Source organism: Bufo gargarizans, chromosome 2 (assembly GCF_014858855.1).
Source record: "Bufo gargarizans isolate SCDJY-AF-19 chromosome 2, ASM1485885v1, whole genome shotgun sequence".
In the NCBI taxonomy this organism is placed as follows: Eukaryota; Metazoa; Chordata; class Amphibia; order Anura; family Bufonidae; genus Bufo; species Bufo gargarizans.
Genome location: NC_058081.1, coordinates 230793269 through 230815515, shown reverse-complemented (window position 1 = coordinate 230815515; position 22247 = coordinate 230793269).

Sequence of the window (22247 nt, the reverse complement as noted above, 5' to 3'; positions counted from 1 at the left end):
TTTATCTCCGGCGAAAAAAACTGAAGACTTGCCTGAATGCCGGATCCGGCAAAAAAAACGGATCCGTTTTGCCTGATGACACCGGAAAAACGGATCCGGTATTGCAATGCATTTTTCTGACTGATCAGGCATTTTTCTGACTGATCAGGATCCTGATCAGTCAGAAAAATGCCTGATCAGTCAGAAAAAATGACATCCGTTTGCATACAGTCAGGCATATCCCCATGCATTCTGAATGGAGAGTAATCCGTTCAGTTTGCATCAGGATGTCTTCAGTTCAGTCGTTTAGACTGATCAGGCAAAAGAGAATGCTACGGTTTTATCTCCGGCGAAAAAAACTGAAGACTTGCCTGAATGACGGATCCGGCATTTTTTTCCATAGGAATGTATTAGTGCCGGATCCGGCATTCAAAATACCTTTAAAAAAAAAAAAAAAGATCCGTTTTGCCTGATGACACCGGAAAAACGGATCCGGTATTGCAATGCATTTTTCTGACTGATCAGGCATTTTTCTGACTGATCAGGATCCTGATCAGTCAGAAAAATGCCTGATCAGTCAGAAAAAATGACATCCGTTTGCATACAGTCAGGCATATCCCCATGCATTCTGAATGGAGAGTAATCCGTTCAGTTTGCATCAGGATGTCTTCAGTTCAGTCGTTTAGACTGATCAGGCAAAAGAGAATGCTACGGTTTTATCTCCGGCGAAAAAAACTGAAGACTTGCCTGAATGACGGATCCGGCATTTTTTTCCATAGGAATGTATTAGTGCCGGATCCGGCATTCAAAATACCTTTAAAAAAAAAAAAAAAAGATCCGTTTTGCCTGATGACACCGGAAAAACGGATCCGGTATTGCAATGCATTTTTCTGACTGATCAGGCATTTTTCTGACTGATCAGGATCCTGATCAGTCTGAAAAATGCCTGATCAGTCAGAAAAAATGACATCCGTTTGCATACAGTCAGGCATATCCCCATGCATTCTGAATGGAGAGTAATCCGTTCAGTTTGCATCAGGATGTCTTCAGTTCAGTCGTTTAGACTGATCAGGCAAAAGAGAATGCTACGGTTTTATCTCCGGCGAAAAAAACTGAAGACTTGCCTGAATGACGGATCCGGCATTTTTTTCCATAGGAATGTATTAGTGCCGGATCCGGCATTCAAAATACCTTTAAAAAAAAAAAAAAAAGATCCGTTTTGCCTGATGACACCGGAAAAACGGATCCGGTATTGCAATGCATTTTTCTGACTGATCAGGCATTTTTCTGACTGATCAGGATCCTGATCAGTCTGAAAAATGCCTGATCAGTCAGAAAAAATGACATCCGTTTGCATACATTTTGCCTGATCAGGCAGTCAGTTCGTTCAGGCAACGGAACTGCCTGCCGGAATCAAACAACGCAAGTGTGAAAGTACCCTAAGATTTTTGTTCCTGAAGCCCAACGTATTAAAGTCTTTTAATGGGGACATTCATCCAAGACTGCTGATCATCCTGGAATTTGGGGAACTCAGAAATTAATTGCTCACCATTACTGGTGGTCTTTCATGAACAAAGATATTCAAGACTTCGTCTCCTGCTGTACCCTATGTGCCCGAAATTAGTTTTCTAAGTTAAAACCAGCTGATCTCCTTCTTCCTCTGTCTGTACCTGAAGTCCCTTGGCAACATATAGGAATGGACTTTATCACTGATCTTCCACCCTCTAAGGGTTGCACATCTGGGTGGTAGTTGACCGTTTCTCTAAAATGGTGCATTTTGTACCTCTACCTGGTCTACCTTCTGCTCCTCGTCTGGCTGAATTGTTCTTGCTCTATATCTTCAGATTGCATGAATTTCCTCTCCATATCGCTTCTGATAGGGGTGTGCAATTCACTTCTCGTTTTTGTAGAGCCTTATGCAAACTATTCGATGTCACACTAGATTTTTCTTAAACCTATAATCCAAAATTGAATGGACAATTGGAGCGGGTCAATCAAATCCTCACTGGATTCTTGCGGCACTTCACTAATGCACATCAAGATGACTGCCCTGAGCTGAATTTTCACGCAATAACCACGTCTGTAATGCTACAGGTAAATCTCCATTTTTGTCGTATATGGTCACCACCCTAAAATTCCTCTTCCAGTGTCTGCTTTCTCTGGGGTACCAGCCACAGATGTCTTTATTAAGGAATTCTCCAAGATCTGGTTGGACACCAGGAACTCTCTTCAAAAAGCCATGGGTCAGATGAAGAGAAACGCAGATAAGAGGAGCAGGACTCCTTCTCAATTCTCACTTAGAGACAAGGTATGGCTCTCCTCTAAGAACATTCGTCTCAGACTTCCATCTTATAAGTTGACTCAAACTGCCAGCATCTCTTCGTAATTCCTAACTCTTTCTATGTTTCATTACTCAAGCCTGCTTTATTTAATACATTTTGTGAAGGTGCCTCCGAGAAACGTACTCCTGTCACCGCGGATGATGGATATGACATCAAGGATATTCTGGAACAAAAAATTGCCAGATGTAAAACATTCTATTTAGTTGACTGGAAAGGATACGGTACTGAAGAGAGATCCTGGGAACCTGAAGACAACATCGATGCTCCTCTTGTTCTCAAACAAGTTGCCCTCAGATCCAATGAGAGGAGGGGGGTGTAAGGGAGGGGGTACTGTTAGACCTGGTCCTTCTGCCATATTGCTGTCTCACCTATCTTATCCCCAGCATTTCCTGCCTCACTGACCACTGCTGTCTTAACCAGATGGGGCAGATGCGCACCTGCCTGGTGCATCCTCCACCCATGCTACCTCAGTGCTTCATCCCATGCTGGCCTCACATAGAAGTGCGCTCCTGCTGCTTCCTGTCATTTATGCTTCCGAGGGAAGCTGCTTCCTGCCTCTTAGCATGGCCCTTGGGTGGGGTTACAAGTTTAAATAGCAGCTTCCTCTCCTAGGAAGTTGCCTAAGCATTGAGTTACTAACAGAAATAGCAAAGGTGTTCTGTTCTGATCTGCTGTGTTTGCCCCAGCCTGTTTGACCATTCTGTTTGCCTGCCACCTGCATCGAATACTAGACCTATCTGTCACCGCCAGTTCTGTGAGAAGGTCTGACAGACGTTCTTCTCTACCTCTTGTATGACATTCTTTGTTTTGGTTTCACTTTGTCATTTCCTTTCCTTCTGCCAGGTGTCACTTATTTAGACTAATTGTCTTCCTTTATATTCCCTCTCATACTGCCTCACTTTCTGGTTTATACTACTTCCTGGATGAAGTGTTCACTGCTGGAGGCTGCTGCTGCTCAGATAAGTATTTTCCTTTATTGTGTTTCCTTGCTGGCTTGATTCTAGGTGACCCTGACTCCATCTGTGTTAAGTGCAGGGAGCCGGTGGTTGTGTCCCCTCACTGTTATAGGGTTTTCAGGTGTCACACAGTCTTAGGTACGTGGGCATGCAATCGTCTACCATTGAGACACTTGCATGTGCTTAGCAGTCAGGGAGAGCTCTTAGGGTTTTAAAGGGCTCAGCTATATGCTCCTTAGTTTGGGATCAAGCCAGTCGGTCGTTTATTTATAAGTTCCAGCTATCTGCAACTTCACCTGTGACACTATCTGATCCTAAGCCTGTGTGATCCTCTGTACCACGTTACTATCTGATACTGGCTTCTGACCTCTGGCTTGTCTCTGACCATGCTTCAGCTTCTCCCTCTGACAATCATCATCATCATCTGCTGCCTTTACTCCATTCTTCTCTGCAATACCACTTCTCACTACCATGGTTGCTATTGGACTCAGTTCACACTAACTGCGGTTCTAACTGCAACTTGAGCTATTGGAGTGTTACCTGTTGTCTGACTCAGTGAGTCAGGTGTCAACCATATTAGCTAATCCTGTAGGTAGTGGTTCAGTTTCTCTCTTGCTGCATTCTGTCCTGTCTCCTGTGAGAGTGCTGAATAACACCCTAGGGGTTAGTGGCTACCATCCCTTGGTTGACACAGAGAATACACACTATCTCTCATTTGACCACCTATTGGTAGTAACAGTTAAATTTCTTCTGCAGAAGCCACTATAGAGGTGATCATGGCTTTTCCTGGCAAAAATCAGCCGTTTGCCATGAGGTAGGGGGAGTGGGACCTGTGAAGAATAGCTGTTCGCTCTTGGGGGCCTGATTGTCTGAGACAACCCATTTCTTGTAACTACAACCTAGTTGCTTCATGAAAACTTGGGCAATGAATACTTTATGTGCATGTATGCCATTTATGTTATTGACACTTAGGCTCCCACAGTCTAGCTCCAATAAACTTTTGATCATGACTGTTTAACCCCTTCAGGTCATGTGGCACCTAAGGTGTTTGGCTTATGGAAGGATCTTTCAGAATGCCAATCAGTTTCCATAGCAGTAGGGCCCAAAAAGGTCAGACCCCCATGATCAAACATTGATGACCTATCAGTAGGGTCTGCCTGCCAGAGCTCCCAGTAACCCTTGGATTAAAAGACTCCAGCACAAGCGCTACAGCTCCTTCCCCTGCACAGCAGTACTTACAGGCGCCCACTGTGCAGGGATCCTCAGCACAGCTCCATTCATTTAAAGGGATTCTGTCATCAGATTTGAGGCCTATAACCTAAACATATGGCCAGGTCCCTAATAATACCCTGAATCCGAAACTGACCTTATTAAATGCGCCTGTGGCTCTATTATCATATAAAACACGTTTATATAACCTGTCACTCACGTACCAAATGTGTCCAAGGGGACGTCTCATCATGCAGGGTGCCCGGCTGCAGCCATCTCCTTTTGGTGCCCAGCGCCGCCTTCCGACTAGAAATCGCCGCCCTCCCTCTAAATAGAGCCGTCTACCTCACGTCATCGCCGCCTCTAACCTCAACGCCGCCTCTGAAATCGCTGCAATAGGGAGGTCAAGGCAGGTTTGAGCGAAGTGCGCCATCCGGCGCATGCACACTTCGCTTAACAAGGCCGCTGCCAGGAGTCCGCACGGGTGGGATCTGGCTGAGGAGAGCGGACGATTTCGGAGGCGGCGCTGAGTTTAGAGAGGCGGCAATGACGTGAGGTAGACGGCTCTATTTAAAGGGAGGGCGGCGATTTCTAGTGGGAAGGCGGCGCTGGGCACCAGACGGAGATGGCTGCAGCCGGGCACCCTGCATGATGAGACGTCCCCTTGGACACATTTGGTACGTGAGTGACAGGTTATATAAACCTGTTTTATATGATAATAGAGCCACAGGCGCATTTAATAAGGTCAGTTTCGGATTCAGGGTATTATTAGGGACCTGGCCATATGTTTAGGTTATAGGCCTCAAATCTGATGACAGAATCCCTTTAAACACCACTATGTTGCTGCACAGTGAATAGCCAGGAGTATAGCTGTGCAAAAAGCAAATGGATCCAGTTGTTTTATTCTCAGAACTGTTAAAGTCCAAACTTTGTAGTTACCCTTGTAGTTACCCTGTGAAATTGCACTGCTGTTTACATTACTACACCTCACTAAACAGTCATTAGGTGATGGTAGGGAGGCCATTTATATACTGTATTTGCTGTGGGGCCCTTTGAATTCCAGTCTAGACTCTGGTTCCTATTCAATGACTGAAATGCAGTCTTTAAAATACACAGGAATTACAACACTAAGGGCCTAAAAGGGGAGATTTAATTATCATTTTTTACCCTAGTCTTGAAATCTCCTGTGGTGCTGGGGGATGCACGCTTTGCCATAAATTAAATGTTTCCATGTGCAGTCTGTGTGCCTGATTGAAATATATGCCAGCTTTACTCCATCCTACGCCAGCTTGGTGGTGGAAAATGAGAAACTGGCTGACTTGTTACAAATCAGCAGATTTGTACCCCTTTGTCCCCTAGGGGAAAAGTACATATTGCTATTTCATTTTGGGAGTAATTGGTCAAGCCCAATACGCTTGGCCCTATAGTTTTTTTTTTAATATATAGGGTTGATAAATCTCTCCCTGATATTTTATCATATTTAAAAGTATATTTGAACATTGTATCATTGCATTATAATTGAACTTTATTTACATAAAAGTTAAAACCCTTTGATGATGAAACCACCTGCAGAATATATTATCATTTAATATGAAGTTCTAGTAACTGATTATTATATAAGGGAATTGCGTTATGAGCAACTCTCTCATATAATGTTTACCTCTAATTTTTAGTAATAAAACACATACAAGTATTTGTCACCAAAAACTTGGCATATTACAATTTTACACAATTTTTTACAAATTAAATAACTATGTAATAGTGAAAGCCTGCATGAAGTTCTCAGTTTTTTTTATATGCATGCATTATTATTGTTACCTGCACAAATGGCAGTCGACAGTCTGTATCTCTATATATTGAATGCTTTATGTGCATGAACTGTGGACTAATAAAATAAAAAAATACTTAGAATAAATATTATAAACTAAATCTATAAATATGGCAATTGGGTCATTTAATAGCAAAAATGTTATACTGGCAAAATCTAACTTTTTTAGCCCCCAGTACCAATGTAACTATGCAATAGGATCTGCTCCACATAGCATTCCTAAAATCACCAAGGCTTGGCATCAACATTTCTATAATATGTACAGAGCTTAAGAGAACAGCAGCAATGGAAATCTAATAAACATGGTTTTCAGTGAAAAGCAGGAAAAATGCTGCATCTTGCCAAATACTTGAGATGATGAAATTGTCAACAAGTGACAAAGATCTTCTGGAAATCTTGTCTGACCTTAAAACATGCAAAATGTCTTCACTCGGGGCAATTCTCCTTTTATAAAGCAATAATGAGAACTCGATGTGCTAAATGTCACTTGTACTTTCCATGTAGTTCCAAAAATGAAGGCCAAGGGAAGTGAATGAGTCTGTACTCCTCTGAGCTTGGCGTGCCCTCTGTCAGGAAGAAGCCTTTCAAATTCTAGAGGTTTGTTATCTCTGGAAACAAATTGGCATGAGTCACTTGAATTGAGACTTTAATGAAAGCTATTTTTCTGTGATGTTTGCTAAATGTGAAAACCCAAGATGTGGAATAGAATTTAAATTGGTTTCTAATCTTATCTCTAAAACCTAAAGGGATCTTCATAATTCATGCTTTCAGCAAAACTTGTGCTGCCTGCAAATATGTCATGTTGTTAGCGGATGAAAAAGTCTTAAGTTCCTAAAAACAAATATATTCTCATATTTTACTTCTCAATAAAAACGGAAAATTTCCATTGCATCACTGGCCCCAGCTGTAGCACAAAACAAATTATGCAGATATGGAAGCCCTATATGATTACATAGATACATCCAGCAGCGGTCGTCAAGCTTGCACACTATAGGAAAATACGCCGACCTCTCTGGTGGCCAGGACCGTGGGAGTCCACATAGGCCAGTATTTTTCCTATAGTGTGCAATCACAACCATCACTTCTGGATAGCAGGGTGGTCGGAATCATGGAAACGGAGAGTGTATAATGCGATGGAAAAATGAATCCAGCCAGCAAAGGAAGCGATATGGATAATAACAATACATTAGTATGTGGCTTGTATTAACTTTCTCTACATGATAAATGTCATTTGCTGAAGTGAGATGACTCCTTTAACATTTTATTGGGTATTTTTTCATACCTTTCCTAGAGGAATAATTTGTGATTTGAACTTTATCGTTTTTATAGTCCTTTTTCTGTATCTCTATATGTAAATCTCATCTTCTGTCATATTAAATATACACAATTACAAAATCTATAATCCCAGATAGCAGACATAAATATGAAGTGAAGGAGAATCAGTTTGTAATGGTTGCACTTCAAAGACTGTGTATTGTTGGCTTTTAGCTAAGCTCAGCTTTTTCATTCTTTTACTTGTTGAAATCACATCATGTAGTCACTGCTGCTAAAACTAGGGCAGCAGCATCATGCTTCTCTTTGTCCAATTTTTAAATCTTGCATTAATGAAAGTAGCAACTAAGAATAGCCAAAAGAGAAGGATTTACAATAAAAAAGTCTAGCTGCTAACTTCAAAGCCATTTCCCTCTGACTGGTTTTGTTTAGAATATTTTACAGATATGAAATACCAAATCTTTATTCCTTTTTATGCCCGGCAGCAATGAATGACCTTCAAATAAAATGGGAAGTTAAAACATTCAGGTTCAAAGTAGAGGATAATTCTTCATGCTATCCCCCATTCAAACTCATGTTAAAGTATCGCTTCTAACTCTCCTACCGCTCGACACCGACTGAGAATTGCAATAATTCCACTATGTGCAATGCGCAGCATTAAAATACAGTGTATAAAGCCGTCAACTGTGACAAAACCTCTGCACCTATTTCTTCATGCAAAACCTATTTCATTAGACTTGTAAAACCGCATTTGTAGAAAGTATTAGCACACCAGAGGACAAGCTGTTTTTTAACATTTGCACAGTTGAATTGAGTCAGTCTCCTTTCTCCTTGTCTTAAAATTAAATTCAAGCATTTTCCTATCAATTGGTGAAGTAAACAGAAGACATTTTGTACTAGCCTTTAGGGGATTGGTGAAGACATGGCAGCTCCCAGCATTTAATTCCTGGAATTTTTACATGTATGTCTATTGTTACGACTCTAGGTGGGGACAGACAAAGACAGTGAGAGCTAAGGCTAGAACTCAGCCAGCTTTCTCTACCTATTTACAGTACAAGCCCTAGATAGCTGGACTGCAACTTGTCGACAGTCCCTACACTATTTAAAGGGGTCGTCTCATCTGCTCCTCATCTCCTCGCTTCTGCTCTCTCATGCTGTTCACAAGGTCCGCTAATCAGAGTTACAGATTGGTGGCAGAGGCAAGTGGTGCTGGGATAATGTAATCCCGACCCTTGCCTCTGCAGCACGCTCCAGGCACGCCTCAAGTTTCAGGAGTGTGTTCTCTCCAAACTCCACAGTGTTATCTTTATATTTGCATATATAGTTAACAGTTTGTGGGAACGTAGCTGCACAGCGTAGAGCACAGGGAGGGGAACCCTGACAATAAGCAGTCTATAAAGGAATAGAAAATGACACACAGCATGGAGAAGAGGCAATATGGAAAACAGAACTATATTGGTAAGTTGTTTATTACAGCATTAGCTTCAACATATACAGGTCCTTCTCAAAAAATTAGCATATTGTGATAAAGTTCATTATTTTCTGTAATGTACTGATAAACATTAGACTTTCATATATTTTAGATTCATTACACACCAACTGAAGTAGTTCAAGCCTTTTATTGTTTTAATATTGATGATTTTGGCATACAGCTCATGAAAACCCAAAATTCCTATCTAAAAAAATTAGCATATCACGAAAAGGTTCTCTAAACGAGCTATTAACCTAATCATCTGAATCAACTAATTAACTCTAAACACCTGCAAAAGATTCCTGAGGCTTTTAAAAACTCCCAGCCTGGTTCATTACTCAAAACCGCAATCATGGGTAAGACTGCCGACCTGACTGCTGTCCAGAAGGCCATCATTGACACCCTCAAGCAAGAGGGTAAGACACAGAAAGAAATTTCTGAACGAATAGGCTGTTCCCAGAGTGCTGTATCAAGGCACCTCAGCGGGAAGTCTGTGGGAAGGAAAAAGTGTGGCAGAAAACACTGCACAACGAGAAAAGGTGACCGGACCCTGAGGAAGATTGTGGAGAAGGACCGATTCCAGACCTTGGGGGACCTGCGGAAGCAGTGGACTGAGTCTGGAGTAGAAACATCCAGAGCCACCGTGTACAGGCGTGTGCAGGAAATGGGCTACAGGTGCCGCATTCCCCAGGTCAAGCCACTTATGAACCAGAAACAGTGGCAGAAGCGCCTGACCTGGGCTACAGAGAAGCAGCACTGGACTGGAAAGCTAATTTTGCATGTCATTCGGAAATCAAGGTGCCAGAGTCTGGAGGAAGACTGGGGAGAGGGAAATGCCAAAATGCCTGAAGTCCAGTGTCAAGTACCCACAGTCAGTGATGGTCTGTGGGTGCCATGTCAGCTGCTGGTGTTGGTCCACTGTGTTTTATCAAGGGCAGGGTCAATGCAGCTAGCTATCAGGAGATTTTGGAGCACTCCATGCTTCCATCTGCTGAAAAGCTTTATGGAGATGAAGATTTAATTTTTCAGCACGACCTGGCACCTGCTCACAGTGCCAAAACCACTGGTAAATGGTTTACTGACCATGGTATTACTGTGCTCAATTGGCCTGCCAACTCTCCTGACCTGAACCCCATAGAGAATCTGTGGGATATTGGGAAGAGAAAGTTGAGAGACGCAAGACCCAACACTCTGGATGAGCTTAAGGCCGCTATCGAAGCATCCTGGGCCTCCATGACACCTCAGCAGTGCCACAGGCTGATTGCCTCCATGCCACGCCGCATTGAAGCAGTCATTTCTGCAAAAGGATTCCCGACCAAGTATTGAGTGCAGAACTGAACATAATTATTTGAAGGTTGGCTTTTTTTGTATTAAAAACACTTTTCTTTTATTGGTCGGATGAAATATGCTAATTTTTTGAGATAGGAAATTTGGGTTTTCATGAGCTGTATGCCAAAATCATCAATATTGAAACAATAAAAGGCTTGAACTACTTCAGTTGGTGTGTAATGAATTTAAAATATATGAAAGTCTAATGTTTATCAGTACATTACAGAAAATAATGAACTTTATCACAATATGCTAATTTTTTGAGAAGGACCTGTATAGCAATGTACAAGGCAAGACAACCCCTTTAAGTGCAGAGAAGGACTAACAAACAAAGACAGACAAAGACAATGCCAGAGTCATACGAAAATGGGTCAGAACTCGAGATGAGCGAATTACTCAAAAATTGCATTCGACCGGTTCGCCAAATGTTCAGAAAAAAATGTGGTTCGATCTGAATTTATTTGTGGCGAATCGCGTTATAAAACAACTATTTCCTGGCAGCAGAAAGCCTTTATATTGCTGTAGAACACTATGCCTTGCAGTACCACGCATAGGGAGTCTGCTGTGGTAGTGAAACAATACTGTGAGTCAGTATGGCATGTAGATGACAGGCGTCGCTCTTAGAATCACTGCACACTTCACTTAGGCTACTTTCAAACTAGCGTTTTTTGAGGATTCGTCGTGGATCTGCAAAAACGCTTCCGTTACAATAATACAACCGCATGCATCCGTCATGAACGGATCCGGTTGTATTATGTCTTCTATAGCCATGAACTTGAACTCCAAGTCAATGGGCGACGGATCCGTTTTCTATCGTGCCAGATTGTGTCTCAACAGCCCACCCACATTATTGGTCAGGTGAACATATATTTATTGAGACCTACAAACAAGAGGGCTGTATAGGGCACTATTTGTAAACCGTGTCATTGTGCCGAAAAACAACCTCAGGTCAAAGCTAAAGTATCCAATGCCTGACTCAATAGGAGCAGCAGGCTACAAATGGACACGCTAATATCACCTAGAGGATGGCCGTGCACCTTGCCTTCCGGCAGGGACAATAAAACTTGGGTGCCACACACAAAGCCAGTATATACAAGATGCTGATATGGCTCATACACAGCCAAACATCAGCGCTTACTGACAAGGGTGTAAAAATATGGCTGAAAAACAGGCAAGCGTCAGTCCACACTATGGGGAAGTATGGACAGATCTAGGGCTCGGCACATTTCATCAGGAGCCATAGGAGGGGCACCAGTAGAAAGCTAATGCCTGCCTATGCCGCACTCCTCTAGTGTGAGGGTCGGCGTACTAAGGTGCTCAGTTGTGAGCCTCGGCGCTGTAATGTGCTTCCATCTCAGTGAGCAGGACAGAGAAATTAGAAAAAGAGCATAAAGAGCAAGTGGCATTATGCAAATAGATGTAATTGAATAACTCAGTAGTTATACAATTTTTTTTACTTACATGCAATTAAATAAATATTTAGATTCAAGTACTGGTTTGAAAATGTAGAATATTTTTTGTGTGCCATCCCCTAAGTCACATTTACAATTTTTTTATAGACAAATAAAAAAGGGAGCTAGTCAACCCTCATATGATCAGTTCTGCTGCACAGGAGGTTTCTGTCCTCCCAGAGCTTGCCTAAGCACACCTTCGTTACGGTTTGACAGGTGTACCGTCCCAGTCAAACTCCCCACCTGCCACTGTCCTCTAATGAGGAAATTGGTGAGATTCAATGCTGGTATTTATAAACTTTGATTAAGGTAAAAAAAGGGGAGAAGATCAATTGCAAAGAGTGGCTCCTCTTATGAAGGACTCTGCACCACATCCTTGGTACAGAATGCAATGGTCTGTTTCTGCCCGCAGCGGATGTGTGCTGGGGGAGATTAACAGTGAGCGTATTGGCTCAGGTGCTCTATTACTGTGTCTCGTGGGTCTGATTAACAGATCACCAAGTCAATAGACCTATCAGGTTCTGATCCAAGGACTCAGCGATCTATTTAGTTCCCGTCCTGGCAGTACACCATTGCTAGTGATAGTCTCATTAGCTGTGTTCCTGGTTCTTGCTCCTGTGCTACATGGATTGCTTGTGCTTCTGACCCCATATTGTCTCGTTTGGTACTGCAAAGCCCGTCTGGTTCTGACTAGAGATGAGCGAATCGAAGTTGACAAAGTGGAATTCGATCCGAATTTCAGGAAAAATTCGATTCGGTTCAGTCGGGGAGGTTACAGCCTGGGCAATAGGAACAATCCTATTACACCTTGCTGCACTGACTGCGGATCCAAATTTCCATTATACAGCTCTGTAATTCAAGCAAACCGTTCTTGTTATTGGGGTGCAAGTGCTGTTCGATACAGCCATTAACAGGGTTTATTACAAGGAAATATTTCTATGTCTTATTTGCCCTTGTGCGGTGCAGTTATATGTTCGAAAGCATTTTTTGGCTTGTATTAGTGAGAAAAAAAGGGCTTATTAGCTGTTGTGTGGTGAAGTGAGAAAATGACAGCCTTTTTTGGCGTGTATTAGTGCCACAAAAATATATATTATTTGCTGTACAGAGGTGCAGTTATATGTTCTAAAGCCCTTTTCGGCGTGTATTAGTGGCAAAAATATACCGTATTTATCGGCGTATAACACGCACGGGCGTATAACACGCACCTTCATTTTAGAGGGAAATTTCAGGAAAAATAAATAAATTTCAAATAAAGCCTCTGATCTGCCCCCTCTGGTAACGCAAACCCCCCCCCTCCCTCCCCAGTATTAATCATTGGTGGCAGTGGCCACAGGGTCCCCCTCCTCCCCCCCATCATTGGTGGCAGTGTCAGTTCCTATCGGAGCCCCAGCAGTGTAATGCTGGGGCTCCGATCGCTTACCATGGCAGCCAGGAGTCACGCTACTGAAGCCCTGGCTGCCATGGTATGTTAGTGAGCAGAGAGCAGCGCATTATACTCACGTGCGCTGTGGCCGCCGGTCGCTCCTTCTCATAGGTCTGTGCGGCGCATTGCTAATGCTGTAAGCATTAGCAATCCGCCGCACAGACAGAAGAAGGAGCGACCGGCGGCCACAGCGCACGTGAGTATAATGCGCTGCTCTCTGCTCACTAACATACCATGGCAGCCAGGGCTTCAGTAGCGTGACTCCTGGCTGCCATGGTAAGCGATCGGAGCCCCAGCATTACACTGCTGGGACTCCGATCGGAACTGTGGGATATGGCCGGCACATTCATTGGTGCGCAGTGGCCACAGTCCCTCCCCTCCTCCTCCTACTCTGTCCTCGTTGGTCTTCAGCGGCAGCCGCTCACAGTGGGGAGGGAGGGACTCCCTCCTCCTCCCTCCGCTGTGCCGGCCGGCTCAGTCCTGCCTCTCTGGCCTCCGGAGGACACGTTTCAGCCCTAATCGGCGTATAACACGCATACATCATTTGCCCCCTATTTTCAGGGGGAAAAAGTGCGTGTTATACGCCGATAAATACGGTATATATTATTTGCCGTTCGCCGGTGCAGTTATATGTTCTAAAGCTTTTTGTGGAGTGTATAAGTGGAAAAAAGTAAAGGCCTATTTGCCGCTCAGCGGTGCAGTTATATGTTCTTAGGCCTTTTTTGACGTGTATTAGTGGCAAAAAAATATACAATGGTCCCTCAAGTTACAATATTAATTGGTTCTAGGACGACCATTGTATGTTGAAACCATTGTAAGTTGAGTAATTGGTTCCAAAGCCCCAAAATGTCATTCAAGATAAGAGAAGATGAAGATTTAAAGGGGTTGTCCAGGTTCAGAGCTGAACCTGGACATCCCTCCATTTTCACCCCGGCAGCCCCCCTGACATGAGCATCGGAGCAGTTCATGCTCCGATGCTCTCCTTTGCCCTGCGCTAAATCGCGCAGGGCAAAGGCATTTTTCTGAGTTCCGGTGACGTACCGGGGCTCTCTATGGGGCTGACAGGAACCCCGGTGACGTCACCGGCACTGATGGGCGGGATTTGGCTCTGCCCTAGCCAGTAAAACGGCTAGGGCAGAGCTAAAGCCCGCCCCTCAGAGCCGGTGACGTCACCGAACACACTGCTGGGCGGAAGTTACCGCCCGGCAGTGTGTTATTGTAAACACAAGAGCCTGTGCCCTGCGCAATCTAGCGCAGGGCACGGGAGCGCATCGGAGCATGAGATGCTCCGATGCCAGGCTCAGGAGGTGAAAATAAGGGTATGTCCGGGTTCAGCTCTGAACCCGGACAACCCCTTTAAGAAAGATAAGCAGGTAACTAGGACAGATAAAACTAGTACTTACATATGACAGTATTTTATCAGAGAAGTGACCTTAATTGGTTGGATCTGAGTCTGAGGCATTGTATGTTGAGCCTGGTTTCAACTTACAATGGGTCAGAAAAGACAATTGTATGTTGAAAATATTGTAGCCTGAGGCCATTGTATCTTGAGGGATCACTGTACATTATTTGCCGTTCAGTGGTGTAGTTATATGTTCTAAAGCCCTTTTTTGCGTGTATTAGTGGCACGCAAAAAAGGATTTGCCATTGTGTGGTGAAGTGAGAAAATCACAGCCCTTTTGGCGTGAATTAGTGGCAAAAAAATATATATTTGCCATTCAGCGGTGCAGTTATATGTTCTAGAGCACTTTTTGGCATGTATTAGTGGCAAAAAAATAAATATTATTTGCTGTTCAGCGGTGCAGTTATATGTTCTAAAGCTCTTTTTGGTGTGTATTAGTGGCAAAAATATATATATTATTTGCCATTCAGCGGTGCAGTTATATGTTCTAAAGCCCATTTTGGCATGTATTAGTAGCAAAAAAATACATATTATTGCCGTTCAGCGGTGCAGTTATATGTTCTAAAGCCCTTTTTGGCGTGTATTAGTGGCACAAAAAAAGTGTTTGTCGTTATGTGGTAAAGTGAGAAAATTACAGCCCTTTTTGGCAAAAAAATATATATTTACCATTCAGCGGTGTAGTTATATGTTCTAAAGCACTTTTTGGCATGTATTAGTGGCAAAGAAAATATATTATTTGCCGTTCAGCGGTGCAGTTATATGTTCTAATGCCCTTTTTTGCATTTATTCATGGAAAAAAGGAAGGGCTTATTTGCTGTTCAGCAGTACAGTTATATGTTCTAAAGCCTTTGGTGGAGTGTATAAGTGGAAAAAAGTAAGTGCCTATTTGCTGTTCAGCGGTGCAGTTATATGTTCTAAACCCTTTTTGATGTGTATTAGTGGAAAAAAGTAAGTGCCTATTTGCTGTTCAGGGGTGCAGTTATATGTTCTAAAGCCCTTTTTGATGTGTATTATTGGGAAAAAGTAAGGGCCTATTTGCCGTTCAGCTGTGCAGTTATATGTTCTAAAGCCTTTTGTGGTGTGTATAAGTAGAAAAATTTAAGGGCCTATTTGCCATTCAGCGATGCAGTTATCTGGTCTCAAGCCTTCTTAGGCGTATTTTAGTGGGAAGAAAGGCCATTGTGTGGTAAAGTATTGAGGGGAAAAGGGTGAGTGGAAAAGGCCTGGCAACTAGGGAAAGGAGCAGGTCACTTCCTAGAGAAACCCTAATCAAAGTCCTGACTGACTGCAAGTATGAACTGACCCCAGGTAGGTGAGTTCATACACAGGAACCTAAAGTTCTACCTCACCCTAAAGGACCCTGGTACTAATGTCAGGACAAGAGACAACCTGTTCCTCCAAACGGTAGGACGAACAGGAGTCTCCCTCAGGCCTAAACACAAATGGCAGAGAAAATAACAACACAAGAAAACTCCAACAATAAACAACAGGGGAATGAGACACTTAACTTCAAATGGCTATGGAAGCACAGGAACTCCATCGAGATCCAAACACCAGCACTCCACAACAAGACTGAAGCTATAAACTGCACAGTATAGTGGGAGAAACCACAATAAATAGGGAAGGTTAGATGACCACATAAGCTACACCTGAGGCAAGGGGTGTGGCCATTACCAGAAACAACACAGACACAAATTGATCCACAAGGAACCTGTCAGATCAAATCACGTGTTGCCAGCCTCACTGATCTCCTGACACCTGTCACGGGAATGTCCGTGACACTAACAGTATGTCAGACAGAGAAGTGCCAGGCCCTGCACAGGGGAGTGGCAGGGGCCTAAATGTTTCTGGCGCAGGCACAGGTCGCAGCAGAGTAAGGGGGCGTGGCAGCAGAAGTCGCAGCAAAAGGCCTGAGCTCCCGGTGTCATCTAGCTGTCGTGTCTTGACCAGCAACCCAGTGGTTCTTGAAAGGATGACTCGGTCATCCACTACATCCCAAGTGACCTCAGACGCCCCCCAGCCAAGAGTCAGTGGGTTAGTCAGACACAACCCTTAGTTGGCATGGCCCGGGAGCAGGCCCTGTGCCCTCATCTGTCCTTAAACTGCCTCTGTCCTTTTCTGTTCCCTCAGCCAGAGAAGTATTATATGCTGTGGGCTCATCTCCACTATAGAGCGAGGATGAGCTACTAGAGGACAGTCAGCAGCTACTGGCCAGCCAAGATGGCCCACCCCACTCTGCTGGGTGGGCATGTAGTGATGAGGAGAGTGACGTGGGAGCTGGTGTTACGAGCGGTGAGGCTCCTGACCCAGAGAGAGTTGAGGAGGACATCGGTGTTGTGTAGACAGTACTCGATGATGGTGTAGCTGATTGCACTTGGGAGCCGGGAGAATTAGGGGCTTCATCATCATCGGAAGAAGAGGGTGGCAGCTTGCCCGTGAGGCAACGGTGGAGCCAGCAAGTCGCTAGCGTGGCCAGGAGTCAGCAGGGTGGCAAGAGTGAGAGGTCGGGAGCCAAACGTGCCCAGGGTAGACCACCCGCTTCACAGGAGTCTACATGCCCGGAAAATAGTGGTGCAGGGGTTCACGGAGGCAGCGGCAGTAGCAGTCAGTCAGTGCGGAGTGTTGGGGATAAAATCACCTACTCTGCATCGTGGCAGTTTTTTGTTTAACTGCTGGAGGAGGTGAACATGGCAATTTGTAGAATCTGTGGGAAGAATGTGAAGCATGACCAGGATGCCAATGTTGGCACCACAGCCCTACGTCAACAAATGCAGCGTCACCATAAAGTGGCCTTGAAGAACCGTGGCTCTGATGTGGTGGTCCAGCCTGCCGCAGCAACTGCTGCATTACCCAATGGCACACACCCAATTTCAAGCAGTCAAGGCTACACCACCTCAGCCCAAGGGAGCTGTCTGTTCTTCCCATCATCTGCTGGTCCTGATGCTCCTTCTCCTCGCCCTCCTACTCCTCGTCAGTCATTCCGTCAGCAATAGATCACTGAAGCAATTGTCAAAATTCAACAGTATGCGTGCACTCATGCAACGGCGCAGAAGCTGAATGTTCTCCTGGCCAAGTTGCTGATGCTGCTGTCCCTCCCTTTCCAAGTGGTGGACTCTGCACCTTTCAGAGAACTGATAGCTTGTGCCGAGCCGAGGTAGAGAGTCCCAAGCTGTCATTTCTTTACCAAAAAGGCAGTACCAGCCCTGAAAACGTATGTAGAACAGAAGGTGGGCCAGTCCTTGAGTCTGTTAGTATCTGCCAAAGTGCACGGCAGCGCGGACGTGTGGAGCTGTAACTATAGTCAGGGACAATACATGTCCTTTATGGCCCAATGGGTGAATGTGGTTCCTGCACAGCCACATCAGCAACTTGGCCAGGTGACACCGCTTCCGCCTCCACTTTCTCACACCGTTGGTCCATCAACAATGTCCGCCTTTGCTTCCTCATTTTCCACCGTGTCCTCAGCCTCCACTGCAGGGACAATTCACAGTGCCCCTCCAGCATACCACATGTGCAGGGCACGGCAGTCTCACGCTGTTCTGCACCTCATTTGCCTGGGCGAACTGAGTCACACAGGAAAAGAACTGCTACTTGTCCTTCATCAAGAAATCGAATCCTAGCTTTCCCTGTGACAACTCAAAATTGGAACCATGGTGACCGACAACAAGAAGAACATGGTGTCAGCGCTGCGTCAAGTAGGGCTGAGCAATGCGCCCTGCATAGCACACGTGTTCAATCTGGTTGTCTAGCGGTTCCTGAAGTCTTCCACCCATCTGCAAGATATCCTAAAGCACGGGTGTCAAACACAAGGCCCGCGGGCCGAATCCGGCCCGCCAGACCTCGTCATGTGGCCCGCGTAGCCGCCGCCGGCCGCCAGCCTTCATCTTTTATTATCACTTCCTGCAGGTGGCCCCCGCTCCTCCCGGCTCCTGTATCGGGTGTATCAGCTGTGAGGGAGGAGGGGCTGGGGGCCGGGGGCCGGCATCTGCTTTTATAATGACAGCGGGGCCCGTGCAGTGACTATTCTACTACACGGGCCACGCTCATTGTATAATCGTATCTCTAATAGTTAATGGTTACCGTATGTATATAATCGCATAAGGAGCGCTGTGTATTACCGGTACTTACAACTACAAGCGCTCGCCGAGAGGAGGGAGGAGGCAGGCTGGGAGCATGGGCGCTGGCAGTGTGAGTCATATGTCACGTGCCTGCGCCGCCCACTTTATGAATGAAGCAGGCGGCGTGGGCGCATGAAGTATGACTCACGCTGCCAGCGCCTGTCCTCCCAGCCTGCCTCCTCCCTCCTCTCGGCGAGTGCTTGTAGTTGTAAGTACCGGTAATACACAGCGCTCCTTATGCGATTATATACATACGGTAACCATTAACTATTAGAGATACGATTATACAGTGAGCGGGGCCCGTGTAGTAGAATAGTCACTGCACGGGCCCCGCTGTCATTATAAAAGCATATGCCGGCCCCTAGCCCGTGTATTGAGGGTCATTCACTACAGGGACACTTATGGAGGGGATCTGTGGATGACACATAGCATAAGATGCTATATATGTGTCATACACAGATCCCCCATAAGTGTCACCCACAGATCCCCCATAAGTGTCACCCACAGATCCCCCATAAGTGTCACCCACAGATCCCCCATAAGTGTCACCCACAGATCCCCCATAAGTATCCCCCATAAGTGTCACCCACAGATCCCCATAAGTGTCACCCACAGATCCCCCATAACAGTGCGTCACCCACAGATCCCCCATAACAGTGTCACCCACAGATCCCCCATAACAGTGTCACCCACAGATCCCCCATAAGTGTCACCCACAGATCCCCCATAAGTGTCACCCACAGATCCCCCATAAGTGTCACCCACAGATCCCCCATAAGTGTCACCCACAGATCCCCCATAAGTGTCACCCACAGATCCCCCATAAGTGTCACCCACAGATCCCCCATAAGTGTCACCCACAGATCCCCCATAAGTGTCACCCACAGATCCCCCCCCCAAAACTGTCACCCACAGATCCCCCATAAGTGTCACCCACAGATCCCCCATAAGTGTCACCCACAGATCCCCCATAAGTGTCACCCACAGATCCCCCATAAGTGTCACCCACAGATCCCCCATAAGTGTCACCCACAGATCCCCCTTTAGTGTCACCCACAGATCCCCCATAAGTGTCACCCACAGATCCCCCATAAGTGTCACCCACAGATCCCCATAAGTGTCACCCACAGATCCCCCATAACAGTGCGTCACCCACAGATCCCCCATAACAGTGCCATCCACAGATCCCCCATAACAGTGCCACCCACAGACCACAATTAGTTCAAAACCCACCAAAAGCACACCTTTTGGTTCAAAATATTTTTTTTCTTATCTTCCTCCTCAAAAACCTAGGTGCGTCTTATGGGCTGGTGCATCTTATAGGGCGAAAAATACGGTAACCCTTACAGTTCTGGAATGTGTTGGATAACACTGACAGCATTATGTCAGTGTTATCCAACACATTCCAGAACTGTAAGGGTTACATAGCATCATAAATCAGTATAATGCTATGTGACCCCAGTCAGCGCTTGCAGGTCAAGCTTTCAGAGCTAGTTATTACTTACATTATTACAAAAAACAGTAATAATTGAATGCAGTGACAATAATTTATGATAATAAAGAGTGGACACATAGTCCTACAGATACAACCGGCCCTTTGAGGGTGACCAAACTGCTGATGCGGCCCCCGATGAATTTGAGTTTGACACCCCTGTCCTAAAGGAAACTGCATGCACTTCAGCCCCTCGTTCAGTGCAAAGCACACCCTCCTTGAGCTGCAGCAGCAGAACGGCATCCCCCAACATAGGCTACTATGCAACGTTTTCATCCGTTGGAATTCCACCCTCCATATGTTGGACTAACTATACGAACAGAGAAAGGCCATAAACGATTTCTTGATAATTCAAGCGGACAGGAGTACTCCCCTATGTAACTTCGATGTCAGCCAGTGGCAGCTCATGCATGACACCTGCCATTTGCTCAGGCTCTTTGAGGAGGCCACGTTATTTGTCAGTCGCCAGGACTATGGGATGAACAACATCTTTTCACTGCTTCATGTCCTGGAACAGATGCTGGTAAATCTGGCTGCTCAAGGGACTGGAGAGTGGAGACGTGATGCCTAGTTTTCACAGCCAAATGAGCCCTGTGGGGGCTGAACTGGAGGAGGAGGAGGACATTGGAGTATAAGCAATGTGTAGCGAAATGGGTTTTCTACACGGGTGACAGGAGAGGAGGAGCAGGAGCAGCCAGCGGAGCTACAGGGCCATGAGGAAGACGAAGCAGAGGACCCAGACACACCGTGGCAGTATGCAGTGGAGATAGAGGCAGGGTGTCCCTCCGAGTCGCTTGCACAAATGGCCCGATGCATGCTCACTTGCTTGCGTAGTGACAGCTGAATTGTCAGCATTCGGCAAAGGGATGACTTTCTACCTTGTTGTACCCTCGCTACCGGTCCAAAATGGGGGCCTTTTTTACACCCGCTGAGAGAGAGGACAAACTGAACTACTATAAAGACACCTATGTGGTCAGTTGGCCACTGCCTATCTGCGCCATCGTCCATCCTCTCGCAGGTCTGGCCGGGGGGCCCTCTGAGCTCACGTTCCACTGCAATAGCTGCTGTGAGTCGCTGATGACCAGCTTTCTTCACCTGCCTAGTGAAGAAACTACTCACCAGCAGCAGCAGCTAGACCTGGAGCAGGACCTGAACCAGCAGGTGGTGGCATACTTTGACAGCACCCTGCCACCCCACATTGAAGATTTGCTGGACTTCTGGGCAGCCAAACTGAATTTGTAGCCGCAACTGTCAGAGTTTGCCCTGGAAAAGCTGTCCTGCCCGTAGTGTGGCATCAGAACGGATGTTTAGTGCAGCGGGGGCCATAGTCACCCCAAGAAGAACTCACCTGTCTACCCAAAATGTGGAGAGACTGACCTTTGCCAAGATGAATCAGGCATGGATCAGCCAGGATTTCCACCCACCTGATGCATCAGACTAGATCATTCATGGTGCCACACCAGCACTTTGACAAAAGAGACCGGTTTCTTCTGGTTACCTGCCTCAGCTATTATTCTGATGCTGCCACCTGTCTGATGCCACACATCTGATGCCAAATGCTCCTTCTTTCACCCACTCAGCTTGCCACCCACCTCCCCACTCTGTCAGGGGGTCACTCTGTGGTCTCCTGATGCGGCTGCCACCTCACTACTCAGGTCTCCTGATGCTTCTGCTGCCACCTTCACACTGTCATTGTGTCACCCTGTGGCCTCCTCATGATGCTGCTGCTGCCAGCCCCTCTACGCTGTCATTGTGCCACTATGTGGCCTCCTGATGCTGCTGCCACCTCCACACTGTCATTGTGCCACCCTGTGGCCTCCTCCTGATGCTGCTGCTGTCACCACCTCCACACTCTGTCATTGTGCCACTCTGTGGCCATCTGATACTGCTGCCACCTCCACACTGTCATTGTGCCACTCTGTGGCCTACTGATGCTGCCACCTCCGCACTGTCATTGTGCCACCCTGTGGTTTTC